Here is a 23554-nt window from a genome sequence, read left to right as displayed (position 1 = left end):
CGATGCTTTTTCTTCACAGGAAAAAAAACGTCCCAGTAACGTTTCCATCACAGATCTGCTCCGCTTCTTTCCTTTCCTTTTGTTTGCTCCATCACTGGTCATGTATCACTACTCATCTCAGCAGCGTGATCACTTCTACCTCAATCAGTGCTGAGATTGGCGTTAATTAAAACCTCAAGCTGTTACAAAGCCACACAGCAGCACAGTCGCGTGATAAAGTGCACTTCAGACAGGGACGGGATTTGAACAAGACTTGAACAAGGCATTCAGACTGACTGGAGTAGCTGAAAACAATTTCTCAAGTACAATACAAAGCACTAACGATTACTTTATCTACACAAGCACTACACCATATGGCCAAAAGTATGTGGACCCCGGTCCTTAACTCTTAACTCTGTCAGATTCCAAAACCCTTAGAATAAATATGTGTTCGCTTTCTGCTTTGCTGCCAGAACAGCCCTGACTCTTCTGTGAAGGCTTGCCCTAAGCTTTTACAATGTGTCCATAGAAATTTGTGCCTGTTAAATTGAAAGCATTTGTAAGATCAGGGCACTGCTAAGATCACAAAAAGTTCATTCATCCCACTGGGGTTAAGATCAGGGTTCTGTGCAGACCCTTGATGATCTTCACTCCAAGCTTGTCGAACTGTCCTTATGAGACTGGATTTGTTAAAACAAGAAAGAAAACAGCCTTTCACAAACTGTCACCATCAGGTTAGAAGCATGTGATTTAAGTTTCTGCGCCTGTTTGCAATGAGTGTGGCTAAAACGTTATGCAGTAGAGCTATTCTTATTTGTGAATGCATGTTGTGTTTGCTGACATTTATGGCACTGTAATGTATAAATTGCATGTTGCTTATAGTACAGCACTGAAAAGCCATGTATAAAAAGACTTGTCTATGTAAAAAAGCTCTGAACTGAGTAACAGATTTAGCTTGATAACTGTAATATAAACGAAATCTACCAGTCGCCACTTATAAGCAGCAACTATGTTTTACAGCAATCATTCTTTATTATACTGACACTTCTAAAAGGATACAAAAAGTCAGGTTCTTTATTTTTCAGGTTGTATTAGAAGCACCTTCTGATTGAATACATTAAAATGGAGCTAAAAGGCTGCGGTCTCTGTAGGTAGGTAGGTAAGTTGACTGATTTAACTTTGTGATTGCTCAGTACAAGTACAAGGCAACACAATGCAGTTAGCATCTACCAGAAGTGCAAGTTACTTATATGGTATTAGGTCTATATATAAATATATCCATGATAAATATTGTAATTGTATATGACTATTCACATATATGATATTACGTCTACATAGGGCTGGACGATATGGCTAAAATTTATATCACGATATAACTCCTAATTTCGGTCGATACGATATAATTCCGATATCGATATGAATAATACAAATGTCAGAAAAACTGCCAAGAACACCAAAATTGGATGGCTGTACCTGCAAACCTCTTTTCTGGTTTCTGGCAAGAAATACAAGCTGAATACACCACTGAATTAGTCCTTCATCTCTAATCAGCTATTGCATCTGCTTCTTTTTCAACTGTGGACAGTGGCGGAGCCAGACAATTTTCACAGGGGTGGCCAGACTGAGACCATTGCTCACACAGGGGTGGCACAGAAACTGTCTGACACTTTATTTTTTTATGTGGCAAGTTGCCGTGGATCTAGTAGTGTTTTGGTCACTCACTCATTTACCTATACAGGCAGTGAGTGCCATGTAGAATTACATCAAGCCCAGCATAATAAGCTTTTTATTTTTTCTCATTTTCCTTGACAAGTAAAAATCTAAAATATAGTATATAACCTTAACATTATGAGCAAGAATTTCAAAGATATTCCTTTGCAATACTTGATCATTTGACGGCAAACTTGTGTGTACTGATGAGACTCATTTGCACCCCAGAACATGCTAGCGTGAATGCATGGAAAACAATTTTAATTTTCTTTCAAGAATATGATAGACTGACCAACACTTAAGCCAAATCAGCATTGAAAATTGACTTTACTTTTAATAGCCTTCTACAATGCTGGGGCTTCTTAAAACTGAATATTTTCTTTTAAATAGAAGTGTTATTTAACTGCTATTAAATTTTTTTTTTTTTTTTCAACGCCCAATTTAGAGGAAAACCACCCAATCTGGCAACACTGGAATGCGCAGAGCCCATTAGTGCCTTTACTCGTAGCGCGCCACAACTACTAAGTAGTAGTACTAAGTAGTATTAGTACTCAGTAGTAGTACTTCTTCTATAATTGTGTTGGTGGTTGACATTTACAGTATGTTGAGTGTATTACTGCACTGTTTTGGTGGAGAACTACTTGCTTGAGATGCGCTGTTGAATTGCGTCCCTGTGGGAACACCTGCGAGAAGAAATGCTTCCGTAAAAAAGTAACACCGGCAAAGCGGTGGTGGGGGAGCCGGCCGAAGACTCCGCCCCTGACTGTGGATGCTCGTTCACTCACAGCTGTTGAACTCATTTTGCTGCCAATCCACCGTGTTGTAGGTAGCGTAGTGTAATCAGAGCGGTAACGCTGAGCACTGGCTTCGTGCCTGTGGCGTACGTCATCACACACTGACGTAATGTATATCGATCGAATTTGTTTAAAAATCATATCACCTTATTGAAACACTTTCTATCGCGACATATATCGATATTGAATTACTGTCCAGCACTACGTCTACATAATAGGATATATATAATGATAATAATTATAGATATTATTTATTATTATTTTTTATTACTAGTTTTAGCTCTACTAATTGTCCAGACTGTCTGGGCACTTTTTTTGAAGATATTGGTGCTGCTATCTGCTTGTACTTGTACTGCTTGTACTATCTTCTGTACTTGATGCTACAGAATAAGTCACAGTATCAGCCGTAATGCCACACTATACCTCCACCTAGTGCAATTTCTTTCAAATTCCTTTAAGATTTTTTGTACTGTTTGTTTTTTTTATTGATTTTGTGAATGGTTTTCAGTTTTCTTTTATCACTACACTGGAACAATTGAATTTCCATCTTCGGGTGAGCAGGTGGGGGGTGGCCGAAGCACCGCAATGGGTTGGTGTCCTGTTCCTGCCTGGGATGTGATATTGCATTGCTCCCAGTGTTTCCAGGGAAGTCGGACCCATCATAACACCAACATGGGGGTAAAACGTAAAAATGACCCCATCATTACCCCAGCGTGAGGGTGAAAATGAAATAAAATTCATTATTTAAATAAAAATGTATACGCTTGCTACATACAACTGCACAGATTGACTAACATTCATTTCAAAAGCAAATATAACTGTGGGTGGGGTGGGGGGTTGGGGTGAGTAATGATTCTGAGATTTGAATCTCAGCTGTCCAGCCGGGTGTCTAGGCAGACATGATTGGCCATGCCTCGGACAAAACCCTGCGATGGATTGGCGCCCTGTACAGGGTATACCTGCCTTAATTTCTGATGAGACCAAATTATCCACTTAAATGTTGCCGTCTCTACTAAACAGTCTGGGCAGCCTCACAGCAAGAAGGTCCTGGGTTCGATCCCCAGGTGGGACGGTCCGGGTCCTTTCTGTGTTGAGTTTGCATGTTCTCCCCAAGTATGCGTGGGTTTACTCCGGGTGCTCCGGTTTCCTCCCACAGTCCAAAAACATGCAAGAGAGGTGAATTGGAGATTTGAGAGAAATTGTCCATGACTGTTCGATATAACCTTGTGTGAACTGATGAACCTTGTGTAATGAGTAACTACCGTGTGTCTGTCATGAATGTAACCAAAGTGTAAAACATGACATTAGATCCTAATAAATAAACAAACAAACAAACTACTAAACAGTCTGACTTCCAAACTGCTCCCTATAGGGTTTAAAATGATGGGATTTAGACTCGTGAACCTACCAAGGAAACTGTGTTCAAGATTTAGCTTCAGTAACGACATAAAAACACTCTAACAACTAACTTAAATAAATGTGACAGGGTAAATGTAACACATGATTACCCACCTCTGGTAGAAAGTAACTGAGTGTCAAATTAGATTAACCACTGTAGCGCAATCAATGCTTTTCCTTCTTTCTTTTAATTATGCTAATTGCTAGCATGTCAAGACCAGAAAAACATGTCACTGTCCCCCCCCACTGTTATTGAGTTTTCTGTTTTCAATTTGAAGTCAGACCCAACCGTCTGGCTTTTGTTTTTCTGTCTTCTGTCTGTTCAAATGGAAAGTGAGGGAAATAAATTGTTTTTCAGGGAACATCAGCGCGGCAGAGTTATGTAGCTGAGCTCACACACAGTATAACATAATCTTATTTTTACTGGTCTGTTCGTGTTTTATGACTTTCACTCATGAATGTAGACACCGTATTCACATTACTTACACCGATCAGACATAACATTATAACCACTGACAGGTGAAGTGAATAACACTGATTATCTCTTCATCACGGCACCTGTTAGTGGGTGGGACAGTCAGTTAGGAAGGTGGTCATAATGTTATGCCTAATGTATGTTACTTGCCACCACTGTATTGTCGGTTAATTAATTTTATAATAAATAACATTAATACCAACATTAGCTTTTATAGATGCAATATTAATGAACTTTTGCCATAAAGCCGCCACTGAGGCAGCTCGCTCTTTCAGGTCAGTTGGCTTGTGACATCCGAAAAGACACCATCTGCGTTCCTAGATAGAGATAAAAGTGTTCTGGCCTCATACACTAGTGGACAACTGCACTGGACTGAGCTCGCCATCCTGGTTTTAAGAGTAAGCAGGTTGCCAACGGAGGAGCTGGCAAGTCTGTAAAAAAAGAAACCCTGTTATATGGAAACACTTTCACCTGGTGCAATTAAACGCTCAACTAGACTCAGGTAAAAGGAACTGACACATCAGTCGTATGTGCCTCCATACCCCTCTGCCGGCCATAATAGGTAGATACTTTATTTATCCCAAGGGAAATTATTGAAAGAGTAAACGCTATTGAACAGCGGTGTCAAACTCATTTTCACCGAGGGCCACATCTGCATTATGGTGACCCTCAAAGGGCTGATTGTAACGTATCCTGCTGTGATTGCAGTCTGCCTTTTAAGTCTTGGACAATTAGTTGTTTTTCTTGAAAGCTAAATTCTGTGTTTGGTGTCAAAATGCCAAATGTATACTGTACATTTATATTGTACTCCTTTACCACAGACACGGCCTCATAACACAAGAGACGTACCAGTTTTTCTTCTTGAAGCACAAACTTGTATTCACTTTCCCATCTTTCATTGAATTCTCTTCCTTCTGCTTCAATTTTCTCTTCTTGTACATTTTGGGATTATTTGTAGATATTTCTCGACTCCACTTGTTGGAAAACCGCCTCAGTTAAACGCTGATGATGAAACACTACCATCTAATGGCAGGATGTGGTCACTTTGTGGGTCACAAAATCGGCATGCATTGTGGGAGATGCAGTTTATGTACGATTTTTCAGTGTATTTTAAGACAATCATACGTCTTTTAACCTCTCGTGGGCCACATAAAATGACGTGGTGGGCCGGATTTGGCCCGCGGGCTTTGAGTTTGACACGTGCTGTAGAAGTACAACACTGACGGAGCTACTGGAAAGGCTGCCGCTCGTGATGTTGCCTAGACTAGAATTGGCAAGGCAGGACATGATTCATAACCAAGCCATGCTGCTGATCACATGGCAGGTGGACTTATTACAGGTATGTACCGAAACATCCTGATAATAAAATGATTAATTTTTTTTGTGTAGTTGCAGCATAGTTTAATGATAACTTAATTTAAAACTAAATCCAGCTCTGCAGTAAAGTTTTTATATGCTGTATTAAAGGTTATTTTTTTTAGGGCTGGGGTGAATATTTTTGATTGCAGCTGTATGTAGTAACTTGTTTTGGCTTGGGGTTCATGGGAATTAACCTGGGCTTTCCCAGCTTTAGCCTTGAGCCGTATATGTGTCCGTAAGAAACTGGACACGTCTTGGCTGATAGACTACCTCTGAGGCCGAGGTAAACGGGAAAATAGAATTCCTCACTGAACCGCTTCTTGAAAGGTAAGGCTTTATGTAGGAAATCTGCTCCGAGGTCAGCGCTAAACGCTAGCATCTGCTGAGAAATTGTATGGGGATCCATCTTTGGCTGCTTAAATCCCCCAGTTATTAAAGAGCATGGTGCGAGACCCACGGGTGCCAGGCTGAGTCGAGGCATGGAGGCTGGCAGATAACAAACAGCGCTGCTCTGCTGCCTTTCCCCTCGAATTTCCTCCCACTCCATCACTCTGATGTGATTTTGGCAGCGGGGTGTGTGAGAATACAGCGGGGGATGGGTTAAGCACAGCTCCCAGCATGCTTCAACTATTTAAACTAGATTTTGAATACTTGTTGGTTGGTGTAGAGCACTTTTTATGTGCTGCTTTTTGACTTTTAAAGCCTTGCTCGGGATTTTGTGTTAATTAGCTAAGCAGCTCCAGCGCTACATCACCTCTCTCTGGCACCGCATTCCTCTGGGGGAGGTCATTTAGTATCGACTCTCAATTTATATTCAGTTTTTTTTCTTTCTTTCATGTCCACGGTTCAAGGAAAGAGCTTTTTTTTGTCTAGGCAAAATTCTGTCTGTTGATGTGGCGAGTGAATTATCTTTGTTGGAATTAACTGCTCACATACCTAGCTGCCTACCTGGGCAGCTGCCTAAGTAGAGAGGATTCTAATAAGACGTCGAGCTCCCTTTGACGCACTTCTTAGACAACGATTACGTCACCACAGTTCCCCCCCCCTTTTTCTCCCATTTTAGCGCATCCAATTTCTGCCCGTCAATCATCCTCTTACTAACGCTGGTCCCTGCTCCTGATTGTGGAGGACAAGGCTGCTCCACGCCCCCTCCGACACGTGCACAGCAATCGAACATCTTATCACCTACACTTGACGAGTGCAGTGCAGTACAGCGCTGTGTACGGAGAGCAACACCCTCTACCGCACTCCTTCCCCATCTCCGTGCAGGCGCTACCAACCAGCCAGCAGCGATCGTAATCGTACTAGTCTGAGAGTCCGTCCCCATCCGGCTTAATCCCGCCCCTTATCTGAACAACAGGCCAATCGTTCTTCATGTGGCCGCTCAGCCTCAGCCGGCAAGGCCAGAAAACATCTTTCACGCAGCGAAACTGTCACTGACCAGCCCAGCTTTGCAAATAAATAACACTTGTACACCTTTAAACAAATTTTAAAATAAATGAGAATTTATTTACATTTAAAAAGAACTTTGGCCGCTCAGGTGGCGCAGCGGTAAAAACTTTGTTCGTTGCTCCGCATTCTTCCGCCATATTTGTCATTTTTTGTGAGAAAAGTTGTGCCGCACTAAATGCTGGGATTACCTTCACTGCAAAGGAAGCATCAAACGCTTCCTTGTTATTCACTCAGAATATTGCGTAGATTTAAAGCATCTCAGTAGGCAGCATTTTAAAGTATCTAAGAATTTAGACATGCCTTCCTCTCAGGAGTGCGTAGGATGACATATGCGACAAATGCGTCTCACTAGGTTTTCAGACAGACCCTCAAATTGTCTGTAAATTGTGTCATCTTACTAAAACTAAAAAAAATTTACATTTTTAAAAATATATTTTCAGTTTGTTTGTTAATTTTTTTATGATTCCATTCTTACATTAATTCACCACCCTGTAGATCCATCCATTTATTTATATAAACATCAGCCTTTACGACAAGGCCATAGCCATAAATATATATATATATATGTATATACAGTGTATCACAAAAGTGAGTACACCCCTCACATTTCTGCAGATATTTAAGTATATCTTTTCATGGGACAACACTGACAAAATGACACTTTCACACAATGAAAAGTAGTCTGTGTGCAGCTTATATAACAGTGTAAATTTATTCTTCCCTCAAAATAACTCAATATACAGCCATTAATGTCTAAACCACCGGCAACAAAAGTGAGTACACCCCTTAGTGAAAGTTCCTGAAGTGTCAATATTTTGTGTGGCCACCATTATTTCCCAGAACTGCCTTAACTCTCCTGGGAATGGAGTTTACCAGAGCTTCACAGGTTGCCACTGGAATGCTTTTCCACTCCTCCATGACGACATCACGGAGCTGGCGGATATTCGAGACTTTGCGCTCCTCCACCTTCCGCTTGAGGATGCCCCAAAGATGTTCTATTGGGTTTAGGTCTGGAGACATGCTTGGCCAGTCCATCACCTTTACCCTCAGCCTCTTCAATAAAGCAGTGGTCGTCTTAGAGGTGTGTTTGGGGTCATTATCATGCTGGAACACTGCCCTGCGACCCAGTTTCCGGAGGGAGGGGATCATGCTCTGCTTCAGTATTTCACAGTACATATTGGAGTTCATGTGTCCCTCAATGAAATGTAACTCCCCAACACCTGCTGCACTCATGCAGCCCCAGACCATGGCATTCCCACCACCATGCTTGACTGTAGGCATGACACACTTATCTTTGTACTCCTCACCTGATTGCCGCCACACATGCTTGAGACCATCTGAACCAAACAAATTAATCTTGGTCTCATCAGACCATAGGACATGGTTCCAGTAATCCATGTCCTTTGTTGACATGTCTTCAGCAAACTGTTTGCGGGCTTTCTTGTGTAGAGACTTCAGAAGAGGCTTCCTTCTGGGGTGACAGCCATGCAGACCAATTTGATGTAGTGTGCGGCGTATGGTCTGAGCACTGACAGGCTGACCCCCCACCTTTTCAATCTCTGCAGCAATGCTGACAGCACTCCTGCGCCTATCTTTCAAAGACAGCAGTTGGATGTGACGCTGAGCACGTGCACTCAGCTTCTTTGGACGACCAACGCGAGGTCTGTTCTGAGTGGACCCTGCTCTTTTAAAACGCTGGATGATCTTGGCCACTGTGCTGCAGCTCAGTTTCAGGGTGTTGGCAATCTTCTTGTAGCCTTGGCCATCTTCATGTAGCGCAACAATTCGTCTTTTAAGATCCTCAGAGAGTTCTTTGCCATGAGGTGCCATGTTGGAACTTTCAGTGACCAGTATGAGAGAATGTGAAGCTCTCACTAATAAATTGAACACACCTGCTCCCTATGCACACCTGAGACCTAGTAACACTTACAAATCACATGACATTTTGGAGGGAAAATGACAAGCAGTGCTCAATTTGGACATTTAGGGGTGTAGTCTCTTAGGGGTGTACTCACTTTTGTTGCCGGTGGTTTAGACATTAATGGCTGTATATTGAGTTATTTTGAGGGAAGAATAAATTTACACTGTTATATAAGCTGCACACAGACTACTTTTCATTGTGTGAAAGTGTCATTTTGTCAGTGTTGTCCCATGAAAAGATATACTTAAATATCTGCAGAAATGTGAGGGGTGTACTCACTTTAAGTATATCTTTTCATGGGACAACACTGACAAAATGACACTTTGACACAATGAAAAGTAGTCTGTGTGCAGCTTATATAACAGTGTAAATTTATTCTTCCCTCAAAATAACTCAATATACAGCCATTAATGTCTAAACCACCGGCAACAAAAGTGAGTACACCCCTAAGAGACTACACCCCTAAATGTCCAAATTGAGCACTGCTTGTCATTTTCCCTCCAAAATGTCATGTGATTTGTTAGTGTTACTAGGTCTCAGGTGTGCATAGGGAGCAGGTGTGTTCAATTTAGTAGTACAGCTCTCACACTCTCTCATACTGGTCACTGAAAGTTCCAACATGGCACCTCATGGCAAATAACTCTCTGAGGATCTTAAAAGACGAATTGTTGTGCTACATGAAGATGGCCAAGGCTACAAGAAGATTGCCAACACCCTGAAACTGAGATGCAGCACAGTGGCCAAGATCATCCAGCGTTTTAAAAGAGCAGGGTCCACTCAGAACAGACCTCGCGTTGGTCGTCCAAAGAAGCTGAGTGCACGTGCTCAGCGTCACATCCAACTGCTGTCTTTGAAAGATAGGCGCAGGAGTGCTGTCAGCATTGCTGCAGAGATTGAAAAGGTGGGGGGTCAGCCTGTCAGTGCTCAGACCATACGCCGCACACTACATCAAATTGGTCTGCATGGCTGTCACCACAGAAGGAAGCCTCTTCTGAAGTCTCTACACAAGAAAGCCCGCAAACAGTTTGCTGAAGACATGTCAACAAAGGACATGGATTACTGGAACCATGTCCGATGGTCTGATGAGACCAAGATTAATTTGTTTGGTTCAGATGGTCTCAAGCATGTGTGGCGGCAATCAGGTGAGGAGTACAAAGATAAGTGTGTCATGCCTACAGTCAAGCATGGTGGTGGGAATGCCATGGTCTGGGGCTGCATGAGTGCAGCAGGTGTTGGGGAGTTACATTTCATTGAGGGACACATGAACTCCAATATGTACTGTGAAATACTGAGCAGAGCATGATCCCCTCCCTCCGGAAACTGGGTCGCAGGGCAGTGTTCCAGCATGATAATGACCCCAAACACACCTCTAAGACGACCACTGCTTTATTGAAGAGGCTGAGGGTAAAGGTGATGGACTGGCCAAGCATGTCTCCAGACCTAAACCCAATAGAACATCTTTGGGGCATCCTCAAGCGGAAGGTGGAGGAGCGCAAAGTCTCGAATATCCGCCAGCTCCGTGATGTCGTCATGGAGGAGTGGAAAAGCATTCCAGTGGCAACCTGTGAAGCTCTGGTAAACTCCATGCCCAGGAGAGTTAAGGCAGTTCTGGGAAATAATGGTGGCCACACAAAATATTGACACTTCAGGAACTTTCACTAAGGGGTGTACTCACTTTTGTTGCCGGTGGTTTAGACATTAATGGCTGTATATTGAGTTATTTTGAGGGAAGAATAAATTTACACTGTTATATAAGCTGCACACAGACTACTTTTCATTGTGTCAAAGTGTCATTTTGTCAGTGTTGTCCCATGAAAAGATATACTTAAATATCTGCAGAAATGTGAGGGGTGTACTCACTTTTGTGATACACTGTATATACACCGATCAGCCATAACATTAAAACCACCTCCTTGTTTCTACACTCACTGTCCATTTTATCAGCTCCACTTACCATATAGAAGCACTTTGTAGTTCTACAATTACTGACTGTAGTTCATCTATTTCTCTACATACTTTTTTAGCCTGCTTTCACCCTGTTCTTCAATGGTCAGGACCCCCACAGAGCAGGTATTATTTAGGTGGTGGATCATTCTCAGCACTGCAGTGACACTGACATGGTGGTGGTGTGTTAGTGTGTGTTGTGCTGGTATGAGTGGATAAGACACAGCAGCGCTGCTGGAGTTTTTAAACACCTCACTGTCACTGCTGGACTGAGAATAGTCCACCAACCAAAAACATCCAGCCAACAGCGCCCCATGGGCAGCGTCCTGTGACCACTGATGAAGGTCTAGAAGATGACCAACTCAAACAGCAGCAATAGATGAGCGATCGTCTCGGACTTTACATCTACAAGGTGGACCAACTAGGTAGGATTGTCTAATAGAGTGGACAGTGAGTGGACACGGTATTTAAGAACTCCAGCAGCGCTGCTGTGTCTGATCCACTCATACCGGCACAACACACACTAACACACCTTGAGAATGATCCACCACCTAAATAATACCTGCTCTGTTGTGGTCCTGAGAGAGTCCTGACCATTGAAGAACAGGATGAAAGGGGGCTAACAAAGCATGCAGAGAAACAGATGGACTACAGTCAGTAATTGTAGGACTACGAAGTGCTTCTATATGGTAAGTGCAGCTGATAAATGGACAGTGAGTGTAGAAACAAGGAGGTGGATATAATGTTATGGCTGATCAGTGTATATGTCATTTTTTGTATATATATATATATATCTTTCTCTTTTACCTTCAACTCTTTCAAAATAAGAGAGGTTCAGTCTGGTTGTCTGGGCTTGGACTGAGAGTTTAGGGTTGATTTGTTTAAAGATCCATTTTTGTCTTTATTGTCGTCCAATGTGCTCTTGAAAATCTTAGCCAGCACCAGAGTTCAAGTGTGTCATTTAATTCTGGGCACAGCGATAAATTATTTAGCATTTATTATCAACCATAACTAAATTGAGAACTGCTGGCTCATGTTCATCACTCTTTTGCAACACAGATTGGCCAAAGTAAAGACAAAAATAAAGCAAACTAAGTGGTTCAATTAAATAAATTGAAGTGTGTGTGTGTGTGTGTGTGTGTGTGTGTGTGTGTGTGTGTGTTTATCGACTGCAGTTTTCCATTAGCTGCTCCTGCACTGTATATCATCACTCCTGTCTCCTGTACACAAACATCATGCTCTGAATACAGGCCTGAAACATGCAATCAGGTTCAGATTTGGGTGAATTGTCTGTCTGATCCAATAATTATTGGTATTTTTGCTTTGATCAGCTGAGAGCTGAGATGTTTTAGCTACACAACGCTGATCCTGCATGATTTGTAAACATAAATATATACTATATTGCCAAAAGTATTCGCTCGTCTGCCTTCACGCGCATAAGAACTTGAGTGACGTCCCATTCCTAATCCATAGGGTTTAATATGATGTGGGCCCACCCTTTGCAGCTATAACAGCTTCAACTCTTCTGGGAAAACTTTCCACAAGGTTTAAGAGTGTGTTTATGGAAATTTTTGACCATTCTCCCAGAAGCGCATTTGTGAGATCAGACACTGATGTTGGATGAGAAGGACTGGCTCACAGTCGCCGCTCTAATTCATCCCAACGGTGTTCTATCGGGTTGAGGTCAGGACTCTGTGCAGGCCAGTTAAGTTCTTCAAGGCCATCCCCAAACTGGTCTCACAAAGTTGGGAGCATGAAATTGTCCAAAATCTCTTGGTATGCTGAATCATTAAGAGTTCCTTTCACTGGAACTAAGGGGTCAAACCCAACTCCTGAAAAACAACCCCACACCATAATCCCCCGCTCCACCAAACTTTACACTTGGCACAATGCAATCAGATAAGTACCGTTCTCCTGGCAATCGCCAAACTCAGACTTGTCCATCGGATTGCCAAACGAAAAAGTGTGATTCATCACTCCAGAGAATACATCATCACTGCTCTAGAATCCAGTGCCGGCGTGCTTTACACCACTGCATCCGACGCTTTGCATTGCGCTTGGTGATGTAAGGCTTGGATGCAGCTGCTCGGCCATGGAAACCCATTCCATGAAGCTCTCTACACACTGTTCTTGAGCTAATCTGAAGGCCACATGAAGTTTGGAGGACTGTAGTGATTGAAAGTTGGCGACCTCTGCGCACTATGTGCCTCAGCATCCGCTGACCCCGCTCTGTCATTTTACGTGGCTACTACTTCGTGGCTGAGTTGCTGTCGTTCCCAATCACTTCCACTTTGTTATAACACCACTGTGGAATATTCAATAGCGAGGAAATTTCACGACTGGACTTGTTGCACAGGTGGCATGAGAGCGACCCATTCTTTACCAAATGTTTGTAGAAGCAGTCTGTATGCTTAGGTGCTTGGTGTTATACACCTGTGGCCATGGAAGTGATCTGAATTCAATGATTTGGATGGGCGAGTGAATACTTTTGGTAATATAGTGTAGTACACATTGTTCGTACACCAGTAAGATGTTGTATAAATTAGCTTTCAGGGTCGACCATGTAACTGTAGGATGTCTGGGGAAGATTAGATCCTGTATCAGCTTTGACTTAGGGCTGTAAGATCAGTGTTGTTTTGAAAATGGAAAAAATGGTCTGGCACAGGGTCTGTCTGAAAACCTAGTGAGCGCTCTACATAGACACATTTTGTGTTATCCTACACATGCTTAAAATGCTGCCTACTGAGGTGACTTATTCTAAACAATGTTCTACATTTACATTTACATTTTCGGCATTTAGCAGATGCTCTTATCCGGAGCGACTTACAGATGTGCTTCCATAGTAGACATTATTTTACTTGAGTTTACTCAAGTAGACAACAGTCCAGGAATATAAATTGGTTGAAACCCTGTTATAACCAAAGGCAGCTAGGCAGCTCACTAGGTTTTGGGACAGACCCACAGTTTAGTTTAGGATTTGATCTTTGTGTACTCTACATGGACTGTAACAATGAGCAATGAGCAATTGGTTATGTTGGGTTGTTATAACAATATTATGTTAGCACCAGTAATCATCATGACAACTAAGTATGTGATGTCACATAATCATCAATAATTGTTTATGACCACTTATGACAACATAAAACATCTGGCATGACATGTTTTCAGCATTATGTCAGTATTATGAAAGGGCTTAAGTAAATTGTTAACAAATGTGTGTGTGTGTGTGTGTGTGTGTGTGTGTGTGTGTGTGTGTGTGTGTGTGTGTGGTTCGAATCCTGGCCTGTTGGGCCCTTAAGCAAGGCACTTAACCCTGTCAGCTCCAGGGGCGCCACACAATGGCTGACCATACACTCTGACCCCAGCTTCCAAACAAGCTGGGATAAGTGGAAAAGGAATTTCATTGTACTGTACAAGTGTATATATATATACACCGATCAGCCACTCAAGATCCCAGCTCTGTTGTCCCAGCGTGTGCTTTTACCGCTGTGCCAGCTGAGTGGCCTTGAAAATGTATTTTTAAATATTTAGCAAAAATCATTATTGTGGTGAAGGTTTTACAAAACATATGAAAATAAAAAAAACAGCCACAGACCTCCTCGTTTGGAGGTGGGGATTGCGGCAACAACAAGTTAGAAATAGGCTCCAAGTGGACACGACTGGACTGGATAAAAATTATGTGAGTTCGAATCTCGGCTCTGCTACCAGTCGGCCGTACGCCATCTAGCAGGCACAATCGGCAGTACCTGCAGCAGACAAAATTGGCCACCGAGTCTGCTGTGTGGGAAAAGGCCGGAATAAGTGTGTGGGGTCTTTAAACGCTGTGCAAGAACCCTGGTTAGCAGGCTGAGGCGCCTGTGCACAAGTGAATGAGCCTCATGTGCGAATCCACCGAAGCATGGGTGAAAAAGATGGGGTTGAAGGACTGCGCACGTGTCGGAGGGGGCGTGGAGCAGGCAAATATACCCTCCTCGAATGCAATCAGGATCCCCAGCAGTGGAAGACTAATTGGCTATGCTAAAATCAGGAGAAAAAGGGAGAAAATGCATAAATAAATAGAAAAATAGGAGAAAATTAAACAATACAAAATTTAAAAACCTCTGTTCTGTTTTGCCTGTATGGATGAATGACTGAGTTTGTGATCATCAAGGTGTATCTGTGCCCTGTTCCTGAAGTTTCTGGAATGCTATTGGACCCACTATAAATCTCACTAGCATGTGATAACTGAAGATGGATGATATAATTACGCTGCCAAAATGCACATCAATACGTTTAAATATCAGAATGCTACAGCCCCAACTGGGAAATGTACAGAACCCTGAAATTCCATTAGAGATATTTTGGTTTCGCCCACGTTTGTTCTATATTTGCCATCCAGCTATACCAGTATAATATGTAGGTAGGCACTATGGTTGGCTGTGAGCACTCCTTGCTGTTTTGGAGATGCTTTAATCCAGTCATCTGACCATCAATAATAATCTGGCCATTGTCAAAGTCACTTGGGTCTTTAAGCTGATCATATCTGCCCAACATGTAATGTACGGTACAGCCCCAACCGGGAAGTGAACAGAACCCTGAAATTCCATTAGAGGTACACTATATTGCCAAAAGTATTGACTCACCCATCCAAATAATTGAATTCAGGTGTTCTAATCACAGGTGTTCCAGCCACAGGTGTATAAAACCAAGCACCTGGGCATGCAGACTGCTTCTACAAACATTAGTGAAAGAATGGGTCGCTCTCAGGAGCTCAGTGAATTCCAGAGTGGTACCGTGATAGGATGCCACCTGTGCAACAAGTCCAGTCGTGAAATTTCCTCACTACTAAATATTCCACAGTCAACTGTCAGTGGTATTATAACAAAGTGGAAGCGACTGGGAGCGACAGCAACTCAGCCACGAAGTGGTAGGCCACATAAAATGAAAGAGCGGGGTCAGCGGATGCTGAGGGGCATAGTGTGCAGAGGTCGCCAACTTTCTGCAGAGTCGATTGCTACAGACCTCCAAACTTCATGTGGCCTTCAGATTAGCTCAAGAACAGTGTGTAGAGAGCTTCATGGAATGGGTTTCCATGGCCGAGCAGCTGCATCCAAGCCTTACATCACCAAGCGCAATGCAAAGCGTCGGATGCAGTGGTGTAAAGCACGCCGCCACTGGACTCTAGAGCAGTGGAGATGTGTTCTCTGGAGTGACGAATCACGCTTCTCTGTCTGGCAATCCAATGGATGAGTCTGGGTTTGGCGGTTGCCAGGTGAACGGTACTTGTCTGACTGCATTGTGCCAAGTGTAAAGTGTGATGGAGGGGGGATTATTGAATTTCAGGAGTTGGGCTCGGCCCCTTAGTTCCAGTGAAAGGAACTCTTAATGCTTCAGCATACCAAGAGATTCTGGACAATTTCATGCTCCCAACTTTGTAGAAACAGTTTGGGGATGGCCCCTTCCTGTTCCAACATGACTGCGCACCAGTGCACAAAGCAAGGTCCATAAAGACATGGATGAGCGAGTTTGGTGTGGAAGAACTTGACAGGCCTGCACAGAGTCCTGACCTCAACCCGATAGAACACCTTTGGGATGAATTAGAGCGGAGACTGCGAGCCAGGCCTTCTCATCCAACATCAGTGTCTGACCTCACGAATGCGCTTCTGGGAGAATGGTCAAAAATTCCCATAAACACACTCCTAAACCTTGTGGAAAGCCTTCCCAGAAGAGTTGAAGCTGTTATAGCTGCAAAGGGTGGGCCCACATCATATTAAACCCTATGGATTAGGAATGGGACGTCACTCAAGTTCATATGCGTGTGAAGGAAGACGAGCGAATACTTTTGGCAATATAGTGTATTTTGGTTTCACCCACGTTTGTTCTATATTTGCCATCCAGCTATACCTCCAGCTATACCAGTATAATATGGACAGTTGTTGAAACATTAGTTGAACAGGTCTGTACAGAGCATGCTGGTGTTTTTCTCACAGATTCGACACTGCTACCCCCAGAGAAGTGGGCCGACTTCCACCTGGGGGGCATCGCTATTTACTTTAGCTTCCACTGCTTTCTGCTTTTAAGTCACGCCGTCGGGCCTACACTTTAATCATCAGGTTGTCCATTAATCGACCCCCTGGGAGGAGCTTTCTCCGAAAGCAGAAACAGTGCTGTGTGCTCTGAAAGCGGTCCACACTTTCACGCTCTGGCTGGGTTTTAAACCTCTTCTCCGCCAGATTTCTCTCCGTTTCAACACTACCCGCAATCTCAGATCACGTAACACCAGGGCTCATGCAGTAACACACACACACACACGGCTCTTCACACTCATCATCTGTACAGAACATTCAGAGTCTTCTCACTTTGCAGAGTGAGAATTGAAATGACGGCTCTTACCTCGTTGTCTTTTTCCCTACTGAATATTACGATATGCAATCAGACACAGTCTGTCGTACTTCTTTTTTATATCTGTCTCATTTACCTGTCATTTCAAAGCATTTTAGAAACTTCTCAGCGTGGTTACCCATATTAAATACACTGATGAGCTAAAACACTGAGGCACTATGATTGGCCTGTGACTATGCAGCCTCATACACAGAAGACCTCATCAACGTTAAAATGATCTACAATTTGTTCTACAGTAGCCCCGTCTCCATAGCATTGTGTGTATATATACATAACATTAAAACCACCTCCTTGTTTCTACACTCACTGTCCATTTTATCAGCTCCACTTACCATATAGAAGCACTTTGTAGTTCTACAATTACTGACTGTAGTCCATCTATTTCTCTACATACCTTTTTAGCCCCCTTTCATGCTGTTCTTCAATGGTCCGGACCCCCACAGGACCACCACAGAGCAGGTATTATTTGGGTGGTGAATGATTCTCAGCACTGCAGTGACACTGACATGATGGTGGTGTGTTAGTGTGTGTTGTGCTGGTATGAGTGGATCAGACACAGCAGCGCTGCTGGAGTTTTTAAATACCGTGTCCACTCACTGTCCACTCTATTAGACACTCCTACCTAGTTGGTCCACCTTGTAGATGTAAAGTCAGAGACGATCGAATTGGTTGGTGGACTATTCTCAGTCCAGCAGTGACAGTGAGGTTTTTAAAAACTCCATCAGCATTGCTGTGTCTGATCCAGTCATACCAGCACAACACACACTAACACACCACCACCATGTCAGTGTCACTGCAGTGCTAAAAATTATCCACCACCCAAATAATACCTGCTCTGTAGTGGTCCTGTGACATCATGAAAGTAGGCTAACAAGGCATGCAGAGAAACAGATGGACTACAGTCAGTAATTGTAGAACTACAAAGTGCTTCTATATGGTAAGTGGAGCTGATAAAATGGGCAGTGAGTGTAGAAATAAGAAGGCATCTGAGTACAAGTGCCACAGCAAAGCTTTCGGAAATAAGAGAATTCAGTCCTAAAAAACAAACATGCTTTTATGGAGTAAGTTTTTTTTCTCAGAAATTGCAGCACAGCACAGTACACAACTGAAAAAAACAAGCTGGCTGAGGTCTTGATCTGATGTGTGCTTAAAATAACAGAACAGCTACTTTAAAATCTATTATGTGTGGTAGGGTTGGAGGTAAAAGAGGAAGAGAACAGGCAGCAAAAAGATAAATAGATACAATTAGAGGAACAACGAACAAGCCATTAAAAGAGCCTGAAGACCCGAACAGAAAACAGAATGTTCTATAGCAGGGGTGTCAAACTCACGGCCCGCGGGCCAGATCCGGCTTGCCACGTCATTTTATGTGGCCCGCGAGAGCTTAAACGACTGTACGATTGTTGTGATGGTTCGAGTCGTTGCAGAGAGGTACTTATAATTTAATGGGACACCTGCGCCTTTAAGTGCAACTGGTGACATCGTAGTCATGGCAACTAACTTTGACCTTCGCTGAGAAGCCATGTGACTTTTACGGCAAAAGAACGCAGGTAGTAATGTAAACAATAATAATAAATATAAATAATTATCTTGCAGTATAATACCAAAGCATCGTCTGTAAGTAGTGGCGTTTATATTCTCAGTTGTTTGTAAATGTTTAGTGAGTATATCACAGCGTTTTAGTTACAAATTTACCGTAATTAAATACTGTTGTTACGGTTACTATAGCAATTAGTATCTTTACACAAAATGCTCGTTAGCGCTATTTTACGTTTGGTTAAATCTCATATTGTACCAGATGTAACACTTGACTACAGCTGTGTGCTTGTACTGTATTAAGTTCTTTATTGTTTTTATTGTTTGTATTTTTACTTCATTGTGGTGCACACAGTGTATCACACAGCTGGGGAGCAAATAAAACCGACTGTATTCTGAAGAGAGCTGTCTGTCTGTCTGTCTGTCTAGCTGAGCAAGGGGGATAAACTATTAGTGAGGGCAGAACAATTGTCTTAAAATACACTGTAAAATCCTACATTAACTGCATCTTTCAAAATGCATGCTGATTTTGTGACCTGCAAAGTGACACATCCCACCAGTAGATGATGTTAAGAAATATTTACACATAATCCCAAAATGTACAAGAAGATAATTAAGAAAATTAAGCAGAAGGAAGAAATGTAATGAAAATGAAAACAAGTTTGTGCTTCAGGAAGAGAAAACGGTGCGTCTCTTGTGTTATGAGGCTGTGTCTGTGGTAAAGGAGGACAATATAAATGCAGAATTCAGCCTCCAAGAAAAACAACAGACTGCAATCACAGCAGAATACGTTACAATTGGCCCTTTGAGGGCCACCATAATGCTGATGTGGCCCTCGGTGAAAATGAGTTTGACACCCCTGTTCTAGAGAAACACTTTCCATACAGTCGCCAGAAGTCGGAATTGACTTTATGGTACTTAATAATACTTAATGATACTTTAGATTTCATTTGACTGACACTGGAATAATGCATACTGAACATTTTCAGTAAAGCAAATACTGCTGCACTTCAGAATAAACTTCCATCAAACCTTCCTCTCCGCTCACATTTCCTTACCTTTTACCAGCTGTTGAACAAGCTAAACCTAAATAATAAAGAATCTTGGGCGCCGTTGGCTGGATATTTTTTTGGTTGGTGGACTATTCTTATATACTAGTCCAGCAGTGACAGTGAGGTGTTTAAAAACTCCATCAGCGCTGCTGTGTCTTATCCACTCATACCAGCACAACACACACTAACACACCACCACCAACACACCACCACCAACACACCACCACCATGTCAGTGTCACTGCAGTGCTGAGAGTGACCCACCACCCTAATAGTAGTTGCTCTGTAGTGGTCCTGTGGGGGTCCTGACCATTAAAGAACAACATGAAAGGGGGCTAACAAAGCATACAGAGAAACAGATGGACTATAGTCAGTAATTGTAGAACTACAAAGTGCTTCTATATGGTAAGTGGAGCTGATAAAATGGACAGTGAGTATAGAAACAAGGAGGTGGTTTTAATGTTATGGCTGATTGGTATATATATATAATTGTGTTCAAAATTATTCAACCCCTGCTGCAGTAAAGTGTTTTAGCAAGTTTGACATTTATTTTTTATCTTGTTCACAATCAGATCAAATAAGGACTTGTATAACAGACAAATGCAACTGAAATTACAACAATATTTTTTCTAATATACCAACAAATGTCCTTTTTGTGATTTCCTCACTGACAAAATTATTCAACCCCTTAGTCACATACATCATTAGTACTCCCTTTGGCAGTAATGACGTCCTTCAGACATGAAACATAGCTTGACACAAGTTTCTTGCAGCGATCTACAGGTATCTTAGCCCATTCCTCATGGGCAAAGGCCTCCAGTTCATCGACATTCTTGGGCTTGCGTGCTGCAACTGCCTTCTTCAGGTCCCACTAGAGATTTTCAATGGGATTTAAGTCGGGCGATTGCGATGGCCACTCCAGAATCTTCCAACCCTTCTTCTGCAACCAAACCATGGTAGAATTGGAGGTATGCTTGGGATCGTTGTCCTGTTGGAAGGTCCAACGTCTCTCCCAAGCGTCAGCTTTGTCACTGACTGCATGACATTTCCACCCAAGATCTCCTGGTAGTTAACTGAATTCATGGTACCTTGCACACATTGGAGATTCCCTTTACCTGAAGAAGCGAAACAGCCCCAGAGCATGACTGACCCACCGCAATGCTTCACAGCAGACAAGGTGTTCTTTTCTGTATAGGCCTCGTTCTTCCTCCTCCAGACATATCGTTGAGCCATAGGCCCAAAGAGTTCCAATTTTGTCACGTCGCTCCAGAGAACAGTATCCCAAAACCTTTGTGCTTTGTCCACATGGTTTTTGGCATACTGGAGTCGACTCTTCTTGTGCTTTGGGGGGTGCGCCTGGGAGTTCTGGCACGGAGGCCTTCATCTCGCAGTGCGTACCTTATTTTCTGGGCCAAAACCTGAGTACCTCCCTCTGACAAGTCCTGTCGCAGTTCCTCAGCTGTCAGCCAAGGAATTTCTCCACCTTTCATTTCAGGTAACAGACAGCAGTCGCCGACAGCATCCTCTTTCTGCCACGCCCAGGTGGCGTTTCCACTGTGCCTTTAGCTTTAAACTTGCCAATTATGCTTCCAGTCGTGTATGTTTAATGTCTTTGCTATCTTTTTATATTCATATCCTTGCTTATGAAGAGAAATGACCCCCTCTCTTGACTTCTTTGACCATTCTCTGGACTTCACCATGTTGCAGAGACACCATTAACTGTCTAGAAGGAGCTGAGTATCTCAGTCCTTTTAAATCTGCTTAATTGCTGCTGGTTATGGTTTTGTTCACGTCTACAGGTGCTTTCAACGCCTGATTGAAAACACCTGATTGAAACCTCTGTTCTTGAGAGTGGTGATCTTTAAGGGGTTGAATAATTTTGTCAATGAGGAAATCACAAAAAGGACATTTGTTGGTATATTAGAAAAAATGTTGTTGTCATTTCAGTTGCATTTGTCTGTTATACAAGTCCTTATTTGATCTGATTGTGAACAAGATAAAAAATAAATGTCAAACTTGCTAAAACACTTTACTGCAGCGGGGGTTAAATAATTTTGAACACAACTGTATATACAGTATATACGTATATATAACGGTTGACTAACTGGTGACTGTTAGCCGTATCTAATTCCCAACTGTAACTCCAGTCCTCATCAAGAAGAGCTGCGTATTATCATGCGGCACCTCCGACACGCGGTCACTGACCACTTGTTTTCACCTGCCGGAGACAGGGTTTCTCAGAGACTGTCTGTGACTGCTGGTGTCACTTATAATGAAATGCTGTTTTTGATTTTCCTCAGGAATAACGAGACTGTTGTTTTGAACACTGTTTATCCCCACAGCTATGAGGATCATCTAGATGTTTTACTAATGTCAGATGAGCTCTGATGTTTTTCTTGGTTATCAATGCTTTCCTCTCATCCTCCCATGCCTCTCAAATATGCTTGTGTATTTTCCTGCATTGTGAATGTCTTCACTACATCTCAAACCTGTTTGTCTCTAAATTAGTAGATTCACTCTCGTTACTTAATTAATATTGGGTCTGTTTCTGTGCAGTCAGTTCTTAAAGAGATAAATGAATTGTAAACAGTAAATTTTTTAAGATAATATCCTAATTACACCTATAAAGCTGTAATAACAAATCATTACCCTGTTTGGTCAGACCGAAAATGAATCGTTTCTCTGTGAAGGGGGCGGGGCCTCTGTGCATCTAAGTCTTAGTGAAGGGGGTGTGGTCTCTGTTTTCTCAGTCTTACTGAAGGGGGTGTGGTCTCTGTGCATGTCAGTCTTACTGAAGGGGGTGTGGTCTCTGTGCATGTCAGTCTTACTGAAGGGGGTGTGGTCTCTGTGCATGTCAGTCTTACTGAAGGGGGTGTGGTCTCTGTGCATGTCCGTCTTACTGAAGGGGGTGTGGTTTCTGTGCATGTCAGTCTTACTGAAGGGGGTGTGGTCTCTGTTTTCTCAGTCTTACTGAAGGGGGTGTGGTCTCTGTTTTCTCAGTCTTACTGAAGGGGGTGTGGTTTCTGTGCATGTCAGTCTTACTGAAGGGGGTGTGGTCTCTGTGCATGTCAGTCTTACTGAAGGGGGTGTGGTCTCTGTGCATGTAAGTCTTATTGAAGGGGGTGTGGTCTCTGTGCATGTAAGTCATGTCAGTCTTACTGAAGGGGGTGTGGTCTCTGTGCATGTCAGTCTTACTGAAGGGGGTGTGGTCTCTGTGCATGTCAGTCTTACTGAAGGGGGTGTGGTCTCTGTGCATGTCAGTCTTACTGAAGGGGGTGTGGTTTCTGTGCATGTCAGTCTTACTGAAGGGGGTGTGGCCTCTGTGCATCTAAGTCTTAGTGAAGGGGGTGTGGTCTCTTTTTTCTCAGTCTTACTGAAGGGGGTGTGGTCTCTGTGCATGTCAGTCTTACTGAAGGGGGTGTGGTTTCTGTGCATGTCAGTCTTACTGAAGAGGGTGTGGTCTCTGTGCATGTAAGTCTTACTGAAGGGGGTGTGGTCTCTGTTTTCTCAGTCTTACTGAAGGGGGTGTGGTCTCTGTGCATGTCAGTCTTACT

General features: G+C 42.8%; 1 protein-coding gene across 1 annotated transcript in view; it reads left to right on the top strand.

Annotated features, from left to right (window-relative positions):
* Nucleotides 1-23554, top strand: part of immp2l (inner mitochondrial membrane peptidase subunit 2) — a 176100-nt gene that overhangs the window by 43756 nt on the left and 108790 nt on the right. The window lies entirely within an intron of this gene.

The sequence above is a fragment of the Trichomycterus rosablanca genome, chromosome 8, assembly GCF_030014385.1.
Source record: "Trichomycterus rosablanca isolate fTriRos1 chromosome 8, fTriRos1.hap1, whole genome shotgun sequence".
In the NCBI taxonomy this organism is placed as follows: Eukaryota; Metazoa; Chordata; class Actinopteri; order Siluriformes; family Trichomycteridae; genus Trichomycterus; species Trichomycterus rosablanca.
This window is presented reverse-complemented; position numbering and strand designations above follow the sequence as displayed.